The sequence below is a fragment of the Eublepharis macularius genome, chromosome 1 (genome assembly GCF_028583425.1).
Source record: "Eublepharis macularius isolate TG4126 chromosome 1, MPM_Emac_v1.0, whole genome shotgun sequence".
NCBI lineage: Eukaryota > Metazoa > Chordata > Lepidosauria > Squamata > Eublepharidae > Eublepharis > Eublepharis macularius.
Genome location: NC_072790.1, coordinates 132250947 through 132268551, shown reverse-complemented (window position 1 = coordinate 132268551; position 17605 = coordinate 132250947). Strand labels below are relative to the sequence as shown.

Sequence of the window (17605 nt, the reverse complement as noted above, 5' to 3'; positions counted from 1 at the left end):
CCTGTTTATTTATGCTGACCCCCCCCACACTGCATTTCCAATTCATCATGCTTCAGGCATCTTTAAAGGCCTATGGCCTGCCTGCCAGCGAGTTCAGAGCTCACTCCTCTCGGATTGAAGTCACCATAGCAGCTGCAGGCCTTGGCCTTTCCCCTCCTGAGGTCCATACAGTGGCCAGATAGAAGTCTAACACATATAAAGCATATGTACACCTCAGGCTGGCCATTAATCCTGCTTGGTTTTAGTTCCTAACAAGGTGTTGGAAGGTGGAGCTCTTGTGGCAGTTTGGCATGTGGCACAGATCCTTTGGGGGGCAAACATAGCCAGCTGGCACTGTTCCTCCATAGATGAGGATCCCCTTAAGTGATCTTGGGAGTTACGCAAAGAAGGGGCAAGCACAGCTCAGGGCAAGAGAACTACATAGAGGCTTGCATGCACGTGGATTTCCACAGTTTCTTCCTCGGTTCGCTGAGGGGATGTGGGGTCATCAACTGGCAGGTGGGTCAGCCAATACTTGGACCCGAGCCCCATGCACTTTAAAGCTGTATTCAATAAAGTTGTGGCCTTTTAAACTCCATCTGATGTATCTGTGTATTTTCAGTCACCTTGCCCCTTGCCCTCCACCCCTCAAGTTGGCTTTGCAAGCCAACTCACTTTGCAAGCCTCCCAACTCACTGGGGGGGGGGGTGCCGTTTGTTGACTGTAGGGTGCAGTGCCTGGGGCAGGGCAGCTGCCATGTTGTCTCAGATTGGGCGGCTCCCAGCAGCCTCCACACCCAGCGTGAGAAACCAATGGGCTCAGGTCATCCAGCTGGCCAATTAGCAGCATCTTGGCCAAGTGGTGGGAGGGCCGCTGGCCAGCACACCTGGCATAGACAGGCTTTGCAGGTGGGGCTTAAATATGGAGTGGGCTGGGCCAGCAGGTGCAGATGCTTGCAATCGGCATCTCTCCCATCGTCCCCTTGGCTTCAGCAGGATTTTCCTCAACTGGAGTTTGGCCTCTCCTTCGCTCTGGGGGGGTCCGCTCTTTGCTTTGGGTCGTTGGTTGGGGTTTATATGTATTTGTGGGTTTATTCCCCACTCACACTTAACAAATCACCAAAAAATAAGTGTACTCTTACACAACTCCAAGGTACAAAACACTTCAAAAACATTAACTACAACTTTAAAGCCTGCCTAATATCACATTGGCAATGGCATCCACTTATTTTTACCAATTTTCTTAAACAATGAATCTTTAGAAATGGGAAATTTTCCATGGAAAAATGAAGCATTGGAAACTTTTCTAGAAAACTGTCTGCCCAGCATCTCTGGCAGCAGACCGTATCATAATGCTTTACTACTAAAAGCACATTGCCGAAACTTAAGTGAATACATGCTCTCCCTCCTTTGCAAAAGTTTCATTCAGATGCTATAAACAAACTGGAATTTAAACCATGGTGTGGAATGGTGGTTACAGGGGAAAGAAGGTGCAAGTTTGTTGGAAGTACCTGCATCCAGACTTCACAACAAAATGGAGTTTTGTACATACACACACACACACACTTAATGAAACAAACAAACCTTGATTATCTGCTATCTGGTGGTCTTACTCATCTTCACTGCATCTTGAACTGACAACACTGAGGCATGTTAGAATTCGAGCAGGCTGCACATCTTTACTTCTCAACCAGATGAGATACTCTTCTGAAAGATAAAAAATATTTGTATGTGGATGAGTACAGAAATGATTCAGAAATTGTCTAATAGCCATTTTCATATCAGCACTCCTCAAGGCTGGTTCAAAAACAGTACACCAGGATTGCTTTAACACAGACACATGTGCCTCCCTAAGCAAAGAAAGTATAAAAGGTAATTGTGTCAGACATTTCTGCTAATGACCAACTAATCTCCAAGGGCACATTCGTGCCAGTTACCTTGAAAGCAATCAATCCAAGAGACAATCTCTGACCTAACTGTTTATCTGCACCAATGATTATACCCTAGTATATGTTTTCACAATATAAAATAGCTATGATGTGAACCAAGGATTGTTTGTTTGCAAAGTTGTCTGTATGCCACTTCCTAAAGGGAATAGTACTCCCATGAGGGGAGGTACAGAGGACGTGAAGCAACTAATTGACTGCAAGTAAGCTCTGGAGGAACACAATTATACACAAGTAATCAGAACAAAATAAAAAGGGACAATATTTATTTCTCTCCTACCCTGCTTTTCCTCAGACAACCTCAGAGCAACTTACAGCTGACCTTATACCTGCCAAATAACTCTTACAGGCTTCCTTATGTTCAACAGAAGTGCTGTTGCATGTGCCTTCAAACCACTTGTGCCTGCCTAGGAACATGGCAACCTAGCTGAATGCCCCACTCTTTAGAACAATAAAGCAGCATGATAAAACTGGCTGTGTTAATTCAGACTAGTCAGGCCTTGCTTGGAGAAATCACTACAAACACAGTGAAACTGGCAAAGAAGATAGTATATGTAAAATATGTTTGGAGAACAAGACCTTTGTCCATTTTCACTTTCAATGTCCTTACTGAACCTTCATAAAACAGAGTTTTAAGAGTTAAGGCAGCAACAAAGTTTTGAGGGAACACCAAGTAGAATGAAATTTCTGTTTACATCTGATAGTGTTAATGTCAGCCAGTAGTTAGAACTGGCACCCCCGTGACAGCTTTTGGGGTATATGTCCCTAGTTTCAGATTTACCCGATGCAGAAACATGAACTTTATCAAAACATCAATTCTGAAAACAGCATTTAGCTATAAAATGGTACTAAAAAGAGCTGCCTCTTCTGGTGATGTTTCATGGTGCTGAACTACTGTACTATGGTATCTGTCCTTCTTATGTCATGACTGCAATGTTAAGGTCCCTGTGACTGTATGGAAGGAGCTCAAAACATGTCTCCTTCCCACACAATCTCTACCCTAGCCTCCAGGAGAAGCTGGTATGGGCTCCTCCCACGTGATCTTAGATTTCTGACCCTGCCAGAGTATAGGAAGGTGACATATGACAACAACAAATGTGCTATGAAGGGAAAACGAAGAGACACTACAAATTCTTTTCAAGGCACTGAGAGAAGTTCTGGCACAAGTCAAACAAAGTCAAAGGCTCTAAGCCATTGCTAGTGTTAGCACGTTATTCTTTCCCCTATCACCTTTTTATATAACAACAGAGGCTATCACCGCTCTGCTTCGCTATCCAAATAAAGTGGCTTGAACAGTAACAGCTCAATGGAGCTTTTCATTCCATACCAACTCATCACTTTCTAGTTGGCAAAATATCTCATATGGACCAAAAGTAAAATGGTTGCTTTTCAACAACCTCTTACCAGAATTTAGCATGTTGTCAGGCCAGATCTTTATTTACACAACTAATTTCACACTGAAAAGAAAAGCATTTGAAAAAACATTTGGAAATGAAGATTTCTTTCAAAGTCCAGGACAAAATAAAATATCTTGAAATCTTCACACCCTTCAAAAACTTGAAGTAATTGTCCATTGTTTCCCATTGATGTATACTGCTTTTGAGAGAGATTACATAGTGAAGCAGCAGCACCTGACCCTTGCCTGCTGGCTAGCAAGAAGAGTACTACAGTACAGAAGAATATTCTCTTATGTTCTCTTCCCACCTGACTTACTTATGAAGTTGCTTGGGGAAAGAGGCATCATAATCACTTGGCTATGCTAACACCCCTAAAGCTGTGACGGCTTCTCATTGTCAATAATCTTACAATCTCAAGATTCTAAAATCAACTCTAGGAATTTCCATTTTTCAATTTGACAACATGAAGTAGAGACTAATGATCATTACTGGAGGGTAGATAAGAAAGACAGTAGGAGAAAGGGAACTCTTGTATCTACACAAACATGCCATTCTCTTTAATTCATGAAAATTCTCAAACATGCTAATGTAGATGTTCACACAACCTATTCCATGTGCATGAATGCACACACAATGTCTAGAATGAGGCAGAGCAAAAGAGTAAATGTACACTTCATCTCTGGCCTCCACTACTTTACATCTATACTTTTCTTCTCCCCCTAGTCCCATGTCGGGCTAAAGTACCTCCAAAGATCCCCTCTGGATCCCCTTATGCTCAGAAAAACACAGACAAAATGATTGGTTGGAGCAGATATGCTGTTCCTATCCTCTACCTTGATGAGTTTCCTAGGAATCCTGAATTTTATACCCCTAATCTCCATCTATCTTTCTCCTCCCCATTTCATAAACATTGAATTTATGACTACAAGATGTTTCAGGATACATTTCCTAAACCAGCTGCTGAAATAGCGAGTGCCTAGATTAGGAAAGCTATCCAAAGATGCAGTTCAAAGTTCCTCCAAGACAACAGCAGAAAAGTTGGAAGTGGCAGACTTGCCTGATAAAATCACTTTATAGCATAGACAGCAATTTCTTTGTAAGCACATCTTGGGCAAATGTTTTAGACAGCGCCAGGTATCATCATTTTTGTTTTCACTGTGTGCACACAGTTGAATTACATCTGCTGTTTTCATTGTGCAGGCTAAGCCACCATTCTGTGCCTCTGTTCTAGCACAAAATGCTCCATCACTTTCACGCACTATCAGATGCCAAGACTTAGGGAATCAGAGAACCAGAGTATAAACTGGATCCTCAAGAGTAATCTGGTCTGATGGCAAAGCTGCAACTAAAGCCAATTCACAGTATTATTCCTGTTAATGTACATTAACAGTCTTTTAACAATAAAATATTCATTATGATTCATGTCATTCATATTCATTATATTCATAATGGGGAAATCCTAGGCAGATTTACTCAAGTCCAAACTCATTAATGTTAAGGAGCTTAAACTGGAGTAAGCATGTATAGGATTGTATTGTAAATACAATTATTTTCAAAAGATAAGCAAGTGGAATAGTCCACTGCCATGCAAACAGTTAGTTTCAATATTCTGGACCTACAAGATTTAGCAGCTAATTATCCACTGCATAAGAAGTGGAACTCTCTTCATAGTGCAAAGCAGAACACCATTAGCGCATACTAATAATGCTGGCAATCACACCCAAAAGGAAATGTAAGTAATAAGACTTTTGTTCCCAGATATAACAACATAATTACTTTGTGTTTCTGTTATATACTCTTCCTCAGCAGCAAAGCTACTTTCCAATGCATCCTGCCATCTAATCAAATGCTCACAATTCCAGTCTTTAAAAGAGAAGACAGAGCATTACAACATTACATATTCTTGTGTTCAATACAATAAGAATATACACTGGTTTCAATTAAAACTTCCAGGAAGTTATGAATGAAGAATGTCTTATATTTATTTGTAAAAAGAAATCTAATTAATAAAAGAGGCACAACGCCAAGAATAGGTTTGCGGAAGATTTGGGATTTTTAAAATTGTAGGGTTGAGGGGGGAAGGTGAGACACAGATGAGAGTAGGCCATTTTAAATTCTATAGTGTACATACTATCATTTGCTTACTGAGCATGGTGAAATATGTTTAACATGCCATTAGAAAAAAAACACACAGGGCACCTATAAGGAATGAGAAAACGTTATTGTAAGCCGACTCTCTTCAATTACAGTTCTGTTTAGGACTGCTCTGTAAGTCTTGCAGGCCTGTAATCAGAGTTATCCAGGAACAGTTCCTCCTCTCCGTCACCGTGCCATTTGCTGGACTCCTGCACGAAACACAGACTTCAGGCACAGTTTCACAATGCTACAGAGCCTACTACACTTGCGGCTCTCCCATTCTTACTGAAGAGCTACTAGCCCTTCAAGACCACAAGGCTAGACAGAGTATTTGCCGCTGTAGGGGTTACGCTATGAGCAGCTCTCTCCCTGCCTTAAAAAAATTAAAACACTACCAATAATATTATTGACAGGCTAAGTATTCATGTACTAGCTACAAGCAGGCAAAAGGGAAAGTTAAATGACTTAAGCCATATTATAAATAAATAGTACTTCCAGAAATACGTTTCTGAATTTTTATGCTCCATAACATTCAAAGTTTGATTCATAAATCCCATTGTGAGCCTTAAGCTCAGTAATCATTATCCACTCACATGATACACACAATCTCAAAAAGCTGGGAGAAATCCAAAGAGGAATGCAAGGACAGTAGGCTACATGCACTAGTAGAGACTCACACCTCAAGTCTAGCAACATATGGGCTTGGACCCTAAAGGAGCACAAGTAAAGTCGAACTACTGCAAGGCAACTTCTCTGCCTTCCGCTTTCAGCCCCTTGAAATTGTGCTCCTGCAGGTCAGTGGGACCAGAGGAACAGTGTGAGGAGCAAACTGGAAGTCTACAGTTGAAGGAGGGAACTGGCAAAAATCTCCCTCCCCCTTCTGTAGATGGAAACCCCATTCTGTCAGAGAAGCTACTCCTGCATCAACAGAGTGGCACCATAAAAGACAAGCCACAAGAACCAAATTAGCTCTTAAAACTGCAAAGATCCTGACCCAATAAATCTTACATTGTTGTGTCAACAGAAGTCAAGACTTCCAAACACACTACTTTCAATACCTCCTAAGACAACAAAGACATGCTCCACTAATGTTGTATGTCTGGACAGGCCACATGTATAAAAATAATAGATCAGTTACCTACACAATAAGAACTGTATTAAAGTTAGTATATTTAAAAGCAGTAAGTTAGTAACAAAGGGATGAGTGGTCAGAAGCACATTTAACATTAAAGCATTTTTATTCAACTATAGTAAAATCTTAAAATTATGTTGAAAGAACGGTACAGTCACTCCTCCTTAAAGCCAGTTTTATGCAAGTGATGTGATAGACTGCTGCTCCTGAAAATGTAAGTATCATGGACAGAGTCAAAAGGTTAGGTTCACTGCACGGTCTGATTTCCTCTGGCAAGATATCAACCCCTCCCTTTGCAAACAGCAACCCACATACTAACAGAATGATTAATTAAACAAAGAATTATCATGGCAAAACAAAATAATTCAATGTGTGCATTTGCCTCATTCATTGTACATCTTTTAAGTTCAAAAACAGGCTATGTTTCATGTCACATTTCTTATAGAAAAGGTTTAGCTGTATATAAAAATATATACAGCAGATCAAAGAGGTACTCCTGATAAAATTGTCACATATGGAACACACTGCGCTCTGTATGAAAGTAATACAGCCTAATTTCTCTGGAAACAGGTTTCTATGGGTAAAGGCTAACGGATGTACATTTTGCATTGTGCAGACACAAGCAATGAAGGGGAGCTGCTTAACAAAAGTCTATCATATGGAGACTCTAACAGCACGGGAAGGTGGGTCATCAACAGCTGTCAACTGAGCAACAAGCCAATCATTACCAAACATCTCCCACTGCCACCACTGTGAATTCTGTATAGAAAGAGAGAGATGAAAACAGTAGTCTTCTTAATATTGATTTAACAAAATTTATATTCCACCTTTCTTCCCTCCTAAGGGGCACCAAGGCAGCTAACAAATTAAAACATAATACTAAAATCACATTATAAAACCATTAAAATCAACCAAAACACATTATTTAAAACAGAGCATAAAAACATACAAAGTCACAAAAACAACAGTTGAAACATTTAAAACAATTAAAACATGGAGGGATCACTCCTCCTTCATATGTACTGTTTTCAGAGCTCCCCATGAAGCTCTGAATTACAACACTTTCTTTCTGAGGCAAAAGAGGACAAATATCTTCAACAAATTCCCCATTATTTAAATAACTCTTTTTAAAAGTTTACAGGGAACTATGGCTTGGATCCCAAGGTTCTGTTCGTTGACACAGTAGCAGCTCCTCTGATAAAAGAGATTTCCAATCTGTGGAGGCAGGGAGGAAAATTTTACCATCACCTCTCCCCTCCTGCTGCAAACTACCCCACTTTGTCCCAATCCACTGTTCTGGGGGGAAGGAGTCCAGTGACCACAAAAACAAAATTTCAGAGGGCACTGAATACAGTAGTGAGGGGCAAGTAGGAAAACTACTTTCCTCTAATGTGACTTAGGATCCAAGCCCATGTGTTCCAGTTACAGAATCTTGATTTTGAGCTATTTTATATACTAACAGCCAAATGGCCCTGATCTGAGGATACTTAAATCCAGAGACTGGAGTTGTAAACGGACAAGACAGATCTTCCTACACACCTGAAAAAAGCCCCAGGTTTGCATAAAAAACTGAAACCTAAAAAAAAAACACTAGGTTTTTTAAAAATATGAATATGCCAAATAGTACCATATGAATGTGAATATGACAAATTTTATACACTAAATGATGCTTCTTATGTTGTTAAAGCAATGTAAATCAAACCTAAGCCTACTGAACATTTTTGCTCTAAATGTCAGCCCCAAATGTCAAAAACAGGTAAACGAATTTTCTATTCTTTCAAAATGTTCATGAAATTTTACATCTCTGTGTAAGGCTGAGAACAGAATTCCTTCCTATTTTTTCCAATCTTTTTGCAGACACTGCACGGTTGCCTCAATGAGGAGGTGATCACTAGAGATGTGCACCAAAAAATGGTTTGACTAAATCTAAAATTGTTTACCAAGTCTGAGAATAAATTCAGAATTCCTTGAATTCCAAATTAGTTCTCTAATTCGGCTCAGCTATTTCTGAAAAATTCGGTAATATTCAGCCATTATTTCCTATGGGGAAATAACTTACTTTGGGTTAATTTGCAACAGTGTCCTGGTTTCAGTGGAATAGACATGATTCTCTGCTATGATGTTGGTCCCCTTGATTCATTTTGGTTCAGGGAGAATTCCATTTTTGTGCTTCAGTTTGGTTCTGTTTGGCTTTCTCAGGGATGAGCTCAGTTTCCATTTGGGAGTGTGTCTTGGCCAAGGCAGCCTTGCTCCAGTGTGTTTCTGCAGTGGGAGTTAGCTTGGGAATTTTTTTTCCTCATAGAAAACAATGGAGTGGCTTAGGGCATCTTGTTCAGGGGACCATAGAATTGGCCCCCAAGGTTCAATTTTCCTGAAACTTGAGGGGTCTTTAGAGGACAGTCAGAAGTAGATCTTCTGAAAATTTGGTGGAGGTTATTTGAAAAATGCCACCCCAGCCTTCCAGATAGCCCCCAGATATTTTTCCCCAAAGAGAATAATGAAGAGTGGCTAGAGGTACCTTCTTTGGGGGCTCATAAAATTGTCCTCCAGGGTCTAATATTCACAGAACTTTGGAGCACTTTAGTGGACAATCAATTGTAGGACTCCTCCAAATCTGATGAAGTGGGCACCCAGCCCACCAGCTAGCCTCCAGATTGATTTTCCTCTAGGAAAAAATGGACAAATTTTGCCTAATTAATTCAGTAAAAATTCAGAATATCTGAATTCAGTATTTTTTTAATTCAAAATACTCAGATTTCACTGAGTCAGCCAAAATTCTGTATATTAATCTGTATTCTGAACTGAACTGCACACCCCTAGTTATCACCTGTCTGGAAAGAACCAAAAAAGATTCTCAGGGTACCAAACTGATGCCAAGATGTCACATTCCAGTCCTGTGTGATAAATTTAAGTACACAACATACACACAGCCCCAATCATCAGGAAGGTCCAAATCGCAATGGCATGGTTCATACACTGTAGGATTTGGTGAAACTTGGACAGGACTGAACTAGATAGAACAGCAGTCATATGAGGCAGCTTTGTGGGTTCATATGGTTAAATAAACCTCTAAAAAGGAAGCATGATGTGTTTTCCTTTCAAAAATAAATTCATTTTCTTCAAATGGATGTAGCAACCTGAAAAACACTTCAGGGAGTAACTTTTCTCTCATCCAAAAGACCCACCAGAGTGAACTGAAAACGCATTTTATGGGAGTTTGGAAGAAGGAAGAATGTTTTTAGGCCAGTTTATGTATATCCAGGATATCCTAGACTCAAAATTCTATGCATCAAAAAGCAGCAAACCCAGGTATTTAAAACATTTGCATGGAAGATTCTCCAATTACAGGGTTTACGTGCCAGCAAAAACGTTAGTCATTTGCTTAGTAACAAACCAAAATGAGATCCTTTTAAATATGGCTTTCATACAATATCATTTACTTTTAAACTAGATTGGCAAAATGTTATTCTATCTTTAACACTACATTTTGTATAGTGTTTAATTTACCACTGTTGCTATATATAGACTTTGTTATACTAAAATAGTAATGTGCAAGTCCATGGGTGGAAACCTAAGAGTAAATATGGGCAGTTTAGAAAAGTGGTGTAAGGACACTTCACTTTATAGAAGGCACAGAGTAGCAAAAAAGAAACACACACTCAGGCCTTTGTCAGATCCACACATGACTACCTCATTATAACAACTTACAGCTAAATTCCATACACAAGTCCTAAAAATACTTAACAGAACACAGTTGGCTTTAATCTATAGACAAGAGCCGCACATAGCAAATCACAAGATCTCAGGCATATGGTCAGAAGGCACATGATCTAGCAGCCTTGCTAAGCTAAGCCATCCCTGAGCTTCACAAAGAAGACAGTAATGGTTGTAAATAAATATTTTTCATCTCAAAGCCTCAGGTGTTGAAACATTCTGGTATTGCAGGTCAATATCAAAGTGAAAACAGGAATCTTTAAAAAAAAAACAACATCTGAATCCTCTGCATTCCCCACAGTTTATCTAGTTGCTTTGTTACCGAGACACAAGTTTCTTCCCAAGTTGCAATTCTTCTATGCATCCATAGGAAAAAAGGCAAAAACCTGTTTTCTAGTACATAGAATGATAGGTTTTGACAAGGCATAACAAATGTGTTTTATTAAAAATGGAAGGAGGGTGCAGAATTGCTCTCCAAAGAGTTCCCAAATCACCTCAGCTCCCAGCTTACATGCTTGCATGGTGGGGGGAAAACAATGTTGGGTGCATGCGGGAAGATAGTGATTGGACAGCAACTGTTGAAGCGTCTCCCGTCCTTCTTCTTCAAGATAAACACAACCACAACATTAGAAGCAGGAGATGCTGTTTTAAGTCAAGCTGCAAAGCCAGAGATATTGGTTCTGTGAGAAAAAATCTGGGATTCCCTTTTGTAGTGGGGGCAGAGGGTAAAATCAAAAACAAAATGGGAAGGAGGGAAAAAATAAAGTTACTGAATTGTATCCGGGGTAGAAAAACGGAACAGGTTTGCGAGAGTGGGATCAGACCCCACTTCCTGCTTCCAACAGCAGCCAGCCAGTAAGTTATTCTGGAGGTTAATGTGTAGGGCAGGCAAACAGTAGCGTGCTCTATTTGTCCCCTGTATCTAGTCAGACACATACTGTGTTTAAATACAGACTTTCTAGTTAGCTACCATGACTAATGAAAGGAGATTCTATAGACAGGGTTGGGGTGGAGCAACTTCATTTTCTTCATTCCTTTCTCCACAATGTGGACCCAAAGCAGTTTACATTATTCTCCTCTTGTCCATTTTATTCTCACAATAACCACCAAGGGACAGAGTGGTGGCTTGGCTAGGTAGGTGGCATGTGTAGTGCCTTCATTTGGGGGAGGCACCAGTCACACCAACAAATAGGGTTGCAAATTTAGCTTCAGACACCCAGGGCTCTCTGCCTGTCTGTAATACAGCACTAAAAATATGTGAAGCTATTAACTTGCTTAAGAAGAATAATTGGCTAATTAGGCTAAAAAACAATACTCAACCGCAAATTTGCAAACCACCCTATTAATAAAGATTTTTTCCAGCTGCAAGAAACTTGATAATAGCTGAAAATATTACTTCTACCTGAACTGTTGCAGACATTTTTCCATATAAGGTGAAAAATGTGCTAAACATTCATTTCACATTCTTGCATCTTTCCTGGTCTAATTCTTAACGTTCAAGATAAAGAATTATATATGCTTTTATCCATATAATTCTTTAATCATACAGTTATGACCTGCTCTAATGAAAAAATTTCAATGGATGAAGAGCACCAATTTTAACCTAGAGCGGAACTACAAGTGACAAAAGGCACAGGTTGGACACTTGTCAGCTTCCCTCAAGTTTTGATGGGAAACGTAGGCAGCTTGGCGGAATGTTGGACAAGTGACAGTTGAAAAGTCCATTGGACAGCAGTCACAGAGCCAAGCTGCAAGAATAGGATGCCTACATTTCCCATCAAAACTTGAGGGAAGCTGACAAGTGTCCAATCTGTGCCTTTTGTCACTTGTAGTTCCGCTCCTAGTTACATTTTTTTTTTTAACTTTTGGGTTATTTGTCAGCAGTATACATTCTTCATTATGGGCAAAAACGCCTGTGCTCAACCCAAACCACTCACATATTTGCAAGTCTCCCTGCTGAGCACTCAAAGATGGTTAATGGCCATTTGTGCATGCGCGATAGAATACTCACATAATACACAACAGATGTCTGCCCTCTTCTCCTCAGCTGCCTTCTCCCAAAGTCTCCCAAACCTTATCTTTCCAAAGGGGAGGGAATAACCTGCTGCAGGGAGTGGCTTTAAAATCTAAAACAAGCTGTAACCCAACATTATCTTTTGAATAAGTTACCATTATTTTCCAGCATGGACTTCCTGCTAAAGTTGATGGAAATGAAATAGGTATAATTCCAAGCTACTCAGGCAGTTCTGAGCATATACCAACAGCAGCTATTGGTGAAAGACAATGAATTGGTGAAAGACAATTGGTGGGAGCTAATGAATCCAGACAACCATGCAAAATGCAAAAATACTGTTAAAATACTGTTCATTTTAAACCGTGAACAAATCATCGAAATGAGCCCAATACTTGACTGGAATGAAAATGGGAATTTTGAGTAAGGCCAATTTGGTTTCAAAATGCTGAGAAGACTGATTGATGCTCACATCATATTTATTTAAAGCATTTAGATGCTGCTTTTCCACGCAAATGGGGTCCCAAAGATAGCATATAAATATAAAACTTTGAACTTTGCAACCATACCCTAGAATGCTACTTGGACATTACGTTGCTGTGATATGGCATGGTATCCCACATTCTGACAAGTCAACTTCCTGTTTATACAAACTAGGAATGCCAACATTCAGGTTGAAGCTGGCCTTCTCCAGGAATTATAAATGATCTCCAGACACCGCATCAGTGCCTACATAAATTCTGAAGTTACCAATTCATGGATATTATTCCCAAATAAGCCCTATGCTCCTGAACAAAATAATATTGTATGAATATTGTTTGTCTGGGACATTGGAATATTTATGAGCATTTCACAATGTCACAACAGCTTAGCCATCGGTAAGATAGAGTTGGCAGGCAACAATTTAAAAAAAGCCATTTTAAACTAAGTATAAATCTAATGCTGCTAAAGTTGAGTATCTAATTTTGAATTATTCCAGTAAAGCAAAACCCTTCCATGAAAAATTGAAAATTCAATATTCATTAGATTAGGCATTTCAGACTCTGTGGAATTTTGAGAAAGAGTTTTAGACTTTTTTTTCTACGCTGCCAGAGGGAATCTGTTAGAATTTAGATTTGTGAGATGGGTTTTGGATTTTTAGAGCCCTCCTCCTTCTTGCATATTTTAAAATATGATTCCAAAGAATTGAAATATTTGGGAAAGGGAATGTAAGATTTCACTGTAGAGGATACAGAAAGGAAACAAGCCCTTTCTCATAATAGTGTAATTTCCCAAGCTTACTAACATTTATCTCATCGTAATGCATTGTGCTGGGTTCCGGGAAGCGGGGCCACTTCCGGGAAGCAGCGTCATCACACATTTTCAGGAGCACGCACACCTTGCGCTCACACTTGTGATAATAGAGAGTTCCACCACCTCTTTTCCCAGAAAAAAAGTCCTGTCCTAAAGTAACTAATGCTAACAGGCCCCATAGGGGAAGAAGCTAATATGTTATCCTTAAAACAAGTAAGAAATGTAATGATTAAAAAAGAACTATTATTTCAATTAAGAGATTATCGCTGCCCTATAACATTATGACACTGTACATCTTCAATATTCAGTGAAAATAATAATGGATATTTTACAACCAAGAACTACTCACAAAGATTACCTAAATGTTCTAAAAAGGAGTCAATTATATTAATTGCCCTTCTGAAATGTGTTCAGAAATTATCTACAAGAGCAACAACACAGAATAATTAACAATATAGCTTCTTTTCCTGGCAAAAAAGTTGGAAGGGAAAGTTAAGTTTGCTGAAGTCTAATTTAGATCCCATACAACGCAGGTAAGAAGCAAACGGCTCCTTGTACATCAAAGATAAAATTGCTGGAAAACATGTTAATCTGATTATGATAATTCCAGGATTTTTTTTACATTAATAAAACAGTATCTGATAATAAATTTCACATTGCTAAGCCATGTAAATATGCTTTTATACAGACATGGTACTAAAGCTACAGGAGCAAGGCAAGAGTCAAGAGAGTGGTTGCAGCAGTAGCAAGAATCCAACACATTGCTTCCACACCTGGCAGTTCCTCTAGACTGGCTTTTATAGTCAGGCATGGTTTGCAGCCAGCTGCTTGGCTCTATCCTGATGCTACTCATCGTTGCTATCCGCAAGCAGCTGGCGTTGGCCCAGGAGACGAGCACTGCGCTGTTTCTCCTGCTTCTCCTGCAGCTCCCCTCGCTGCCTTCGTCTGCAGCACTCTTTGAGTGTGGCAAACCTTGTGGGGTGGAAGCCCCTGGCTGGGCTTCACCTGTGGTGTTGGAAGTCCCTGGCTGAGCTTCCTCTGTGCTGTTGGTGCTGGAGGGCGCCAGTGGCTCTGCCTCAGCTGCTGGCTGTGGACTCTGATTAGCCAGCAGCTGTTCTTCCTGATCACTGGCTTCAGCTGAGTCAGGGCTGGCTACACAAAAAGCTCCTCTTCAACTGAGGAGTCCTCATTTTCACTGAGCCCAGACTAGTCCATGACACCAGGGCTCTTCCCACATATTCTGGGGCTCCTCAAATTATCCAAAAATGGAGGAAGGGGCCATGCTGCAGCCACTCACATACTACCAATGTAACATGAGAAGGGGCCCTCATATACTAATAGATCTGCCAAGTATTCATAAACTAATAACTTTGGGAAGCATTTCCTGGCAGCAAAACATTAAAAGGTGAGCCCCAACAGATCCTACAGTTGTGTTACCTTTCTCAACACAAACAAATCTCCCTCCCCCACAACTAGGTTTGTCTTCTTTCTTGGCTACTTCAGCCCTTCCAAAAGCATCTTTAATTCTCGGGGGGGGGGGGGGACACCAAAGTATTTCAGTCAACTTAAATTACTAATCTGCCCACATCACTTTGTTTGATAAAATAAATTCTTTACTTCCAGTCAGTTTGGTTGGAATAATAAGGATGTTCTGCATCAAAGTCAATGTTAAGTTAACAAAATGATTAGAAGTGACAGAAAGACTGAAGTCAATTTTGAATATCAGAAAGCCTAACTCAGGAGACAAAATAAGCACATCACACAGGAAAGTGCAAAAAGGGATGGTCATGTCAATGCTTGTGTGCTGCTCTGACTGAACTGAAATTTTTGTCGTTGGCTTCAGAGTCTTCCGACTAGCTGTCTGAAGAAAAACTTCTCACCATCCATGAAATGCGAGCTACTAAGAATAAAGAATAATGTACAAATCATAACCAGGAAATCAAGAGAAGCTATCAAAATACATTATTACAAGCAACAAGGCTTGTAAAATCCAAGCCACGGCAACTGGGCACAGTTGGGGAACCCAGGCACAGTGGCACCAGGAAGTATTGCTGGCATAAGTGGGGTTTACACTGGCATAGCAGGCAGATACACCAATGTGGTGGTTCAATGACTTCCTAAGCACTCCCCCCGCATAGGATTGAGCTGTGAAATTAGTAATATGATCCCTATAAGACTATAGCGAAAGCAAGTTATTCTGAAATTGCAACGGTCATACAGGAAAGTACTCTCATAAAACCTTTTGAGACATTTGATCTAGATCATGTTTTTTTCATTCCCCCATTGGAAAAGGAACAAGATGGAAAGGTAATAACATAATAATAATATTTGATTTATATAGTGCCCTTCAGGACAACTTAATGCCCACTCAGAGCGGTATGTCATTATTATCCCCTCAACAATAATCACCCTGTGAGGTGGGTGGGGCTGAGAGAGCTCCAGAGAACTGTGACTAGCTCAAGGTCACCCAGCTGACTTCAAGTGGAGGAGTGGGGAATCAAACCCAGTTCTCCAGATTAGAGTCCCGTGCTCTTAACCACTACACCAAACTGGCTCTCCAGGAGAAAAGAGGAACAAGCTGGCAAGAACTACTTCATGTGGTGGCTTATGATAAATTATAAAGGAAAGAGTCATCAGACAGCAAACACCAACACCTGGAGATAAGGGTACCTACCAATACAGTGTTATACTTGCCGTTTAATTATTCCAGAGGGGCCACTTGCAACTGTTATACCACAGAACTTGATTAGTATTTACAATATATTCAAGACTCTGAGTGGCACATTCAATAAGATTTATTTATTTAGAACATACCTATGCTGACAAAAATTCTGACAAAAGCAGCTCAATGAAGTTTTCAAGAAAGTTAAAAAGTATTACTTCCAGCAATGTTGATCATTTAAATGAATGTAAGTTAAATAATTATTTCGATGTTGCAGCTAGTAGAAGAGTAACAACAGATGTAGAAATTGAAGTTTTCCAAATTGTCTTCCATACGGTATTTTTAATCTTAAAGGTACACAATTCTGTAACTAGCTTTGTGATCTAAAGGATATCTTAATTCACTATTTTCTACTTTTTGTTCATACATAGCAACAGTCATTCATGCCATTACTAACTTCACACACAATTTCACCAAGAGTGCCTTCCTTTAAAAATTCAAGAATTACTCTCTAATTCCTGGTACCGTCTACCAAATTATAACTATTGCTGGGAATAGCAGTAGCTCATATCTTCACTCTAGATAAGTCTACCATCACAGAGACCAAACATATCTCACAAATCCCGAATTCCTTACCTGACCACTGGAGTCTCTCATCACCAAGTCTCTCATTACCACAACAGTCTACTGTCAACCTACCCCTACCCTGCACATATGCGATTACTACCCTGCACAACATACTCCTACCCTGCACACATGCCAGGGGAATTAATGACTAATTGGGGGGTGACTTTGGATGTTATGCTGAAGCAGGAAAAGGATATATGCAACAGACTCTCGTGAATCCATTTTCATGCTTCTAATGCAACATATAAAAGGGGAAGGGAAAAGTATGAAAATAACATGTGCTTCATTGGAAGATACGTATATATATACACATATAGAGAGAGAGCTCATACACCTACCTACAGAAGTGATGTAAAGCTTACCATTAAGGTCACACACACAGGAAATGGAAAACTACTTCAAAGGTCACCTTCAGATGTTACATATTTGCCAAACTCATTTTTGTCATTTTGTGTAAAGTGCTGAATGAAAAGAAGATTGAAATTCACAAAATAAACTTTGAATATTAATAATTAAAGATTCGTTTTACATGCAAACCTGCCTTTTCCCTCTTGCCCATCCCTGAGTAAAAAAATCACACAGAAAATCCCTCTTGCTCATCCCTGAGTAAGAAATCACGCAGAAAAACACCTTGTGCAAATTGTTACCAGTGTTTCTCAATCAGAACCCTGGAGTTCCACAGGCCATTGTCAGGGGCTCCTCAAGAAAC

General features: G+C 39.9%; 1 protein-coding gene across 1 annotated transcript in view; it reads right to left on the bottom strand.

Annotated features, from left to right (window-relative positions):
• TIAM2 (TIAM Rac1 associated GEF 2) overlaps positions 1 to 17605 on the bottom strand; it is a 215442-nt gene that overhangs the window by 187627 nt on the left and 10210 nt on the right. Inside the window, exon 2 of the mRNA XM_054969841.1 lies at positions 1563 to 1685. The gene's annotated coding sequence lies outside the window, so the exon portion shown is untranslated. The remainder of the gene's footprint in view (positions 1 to 1562; positions 1686 to 17605) is intronic.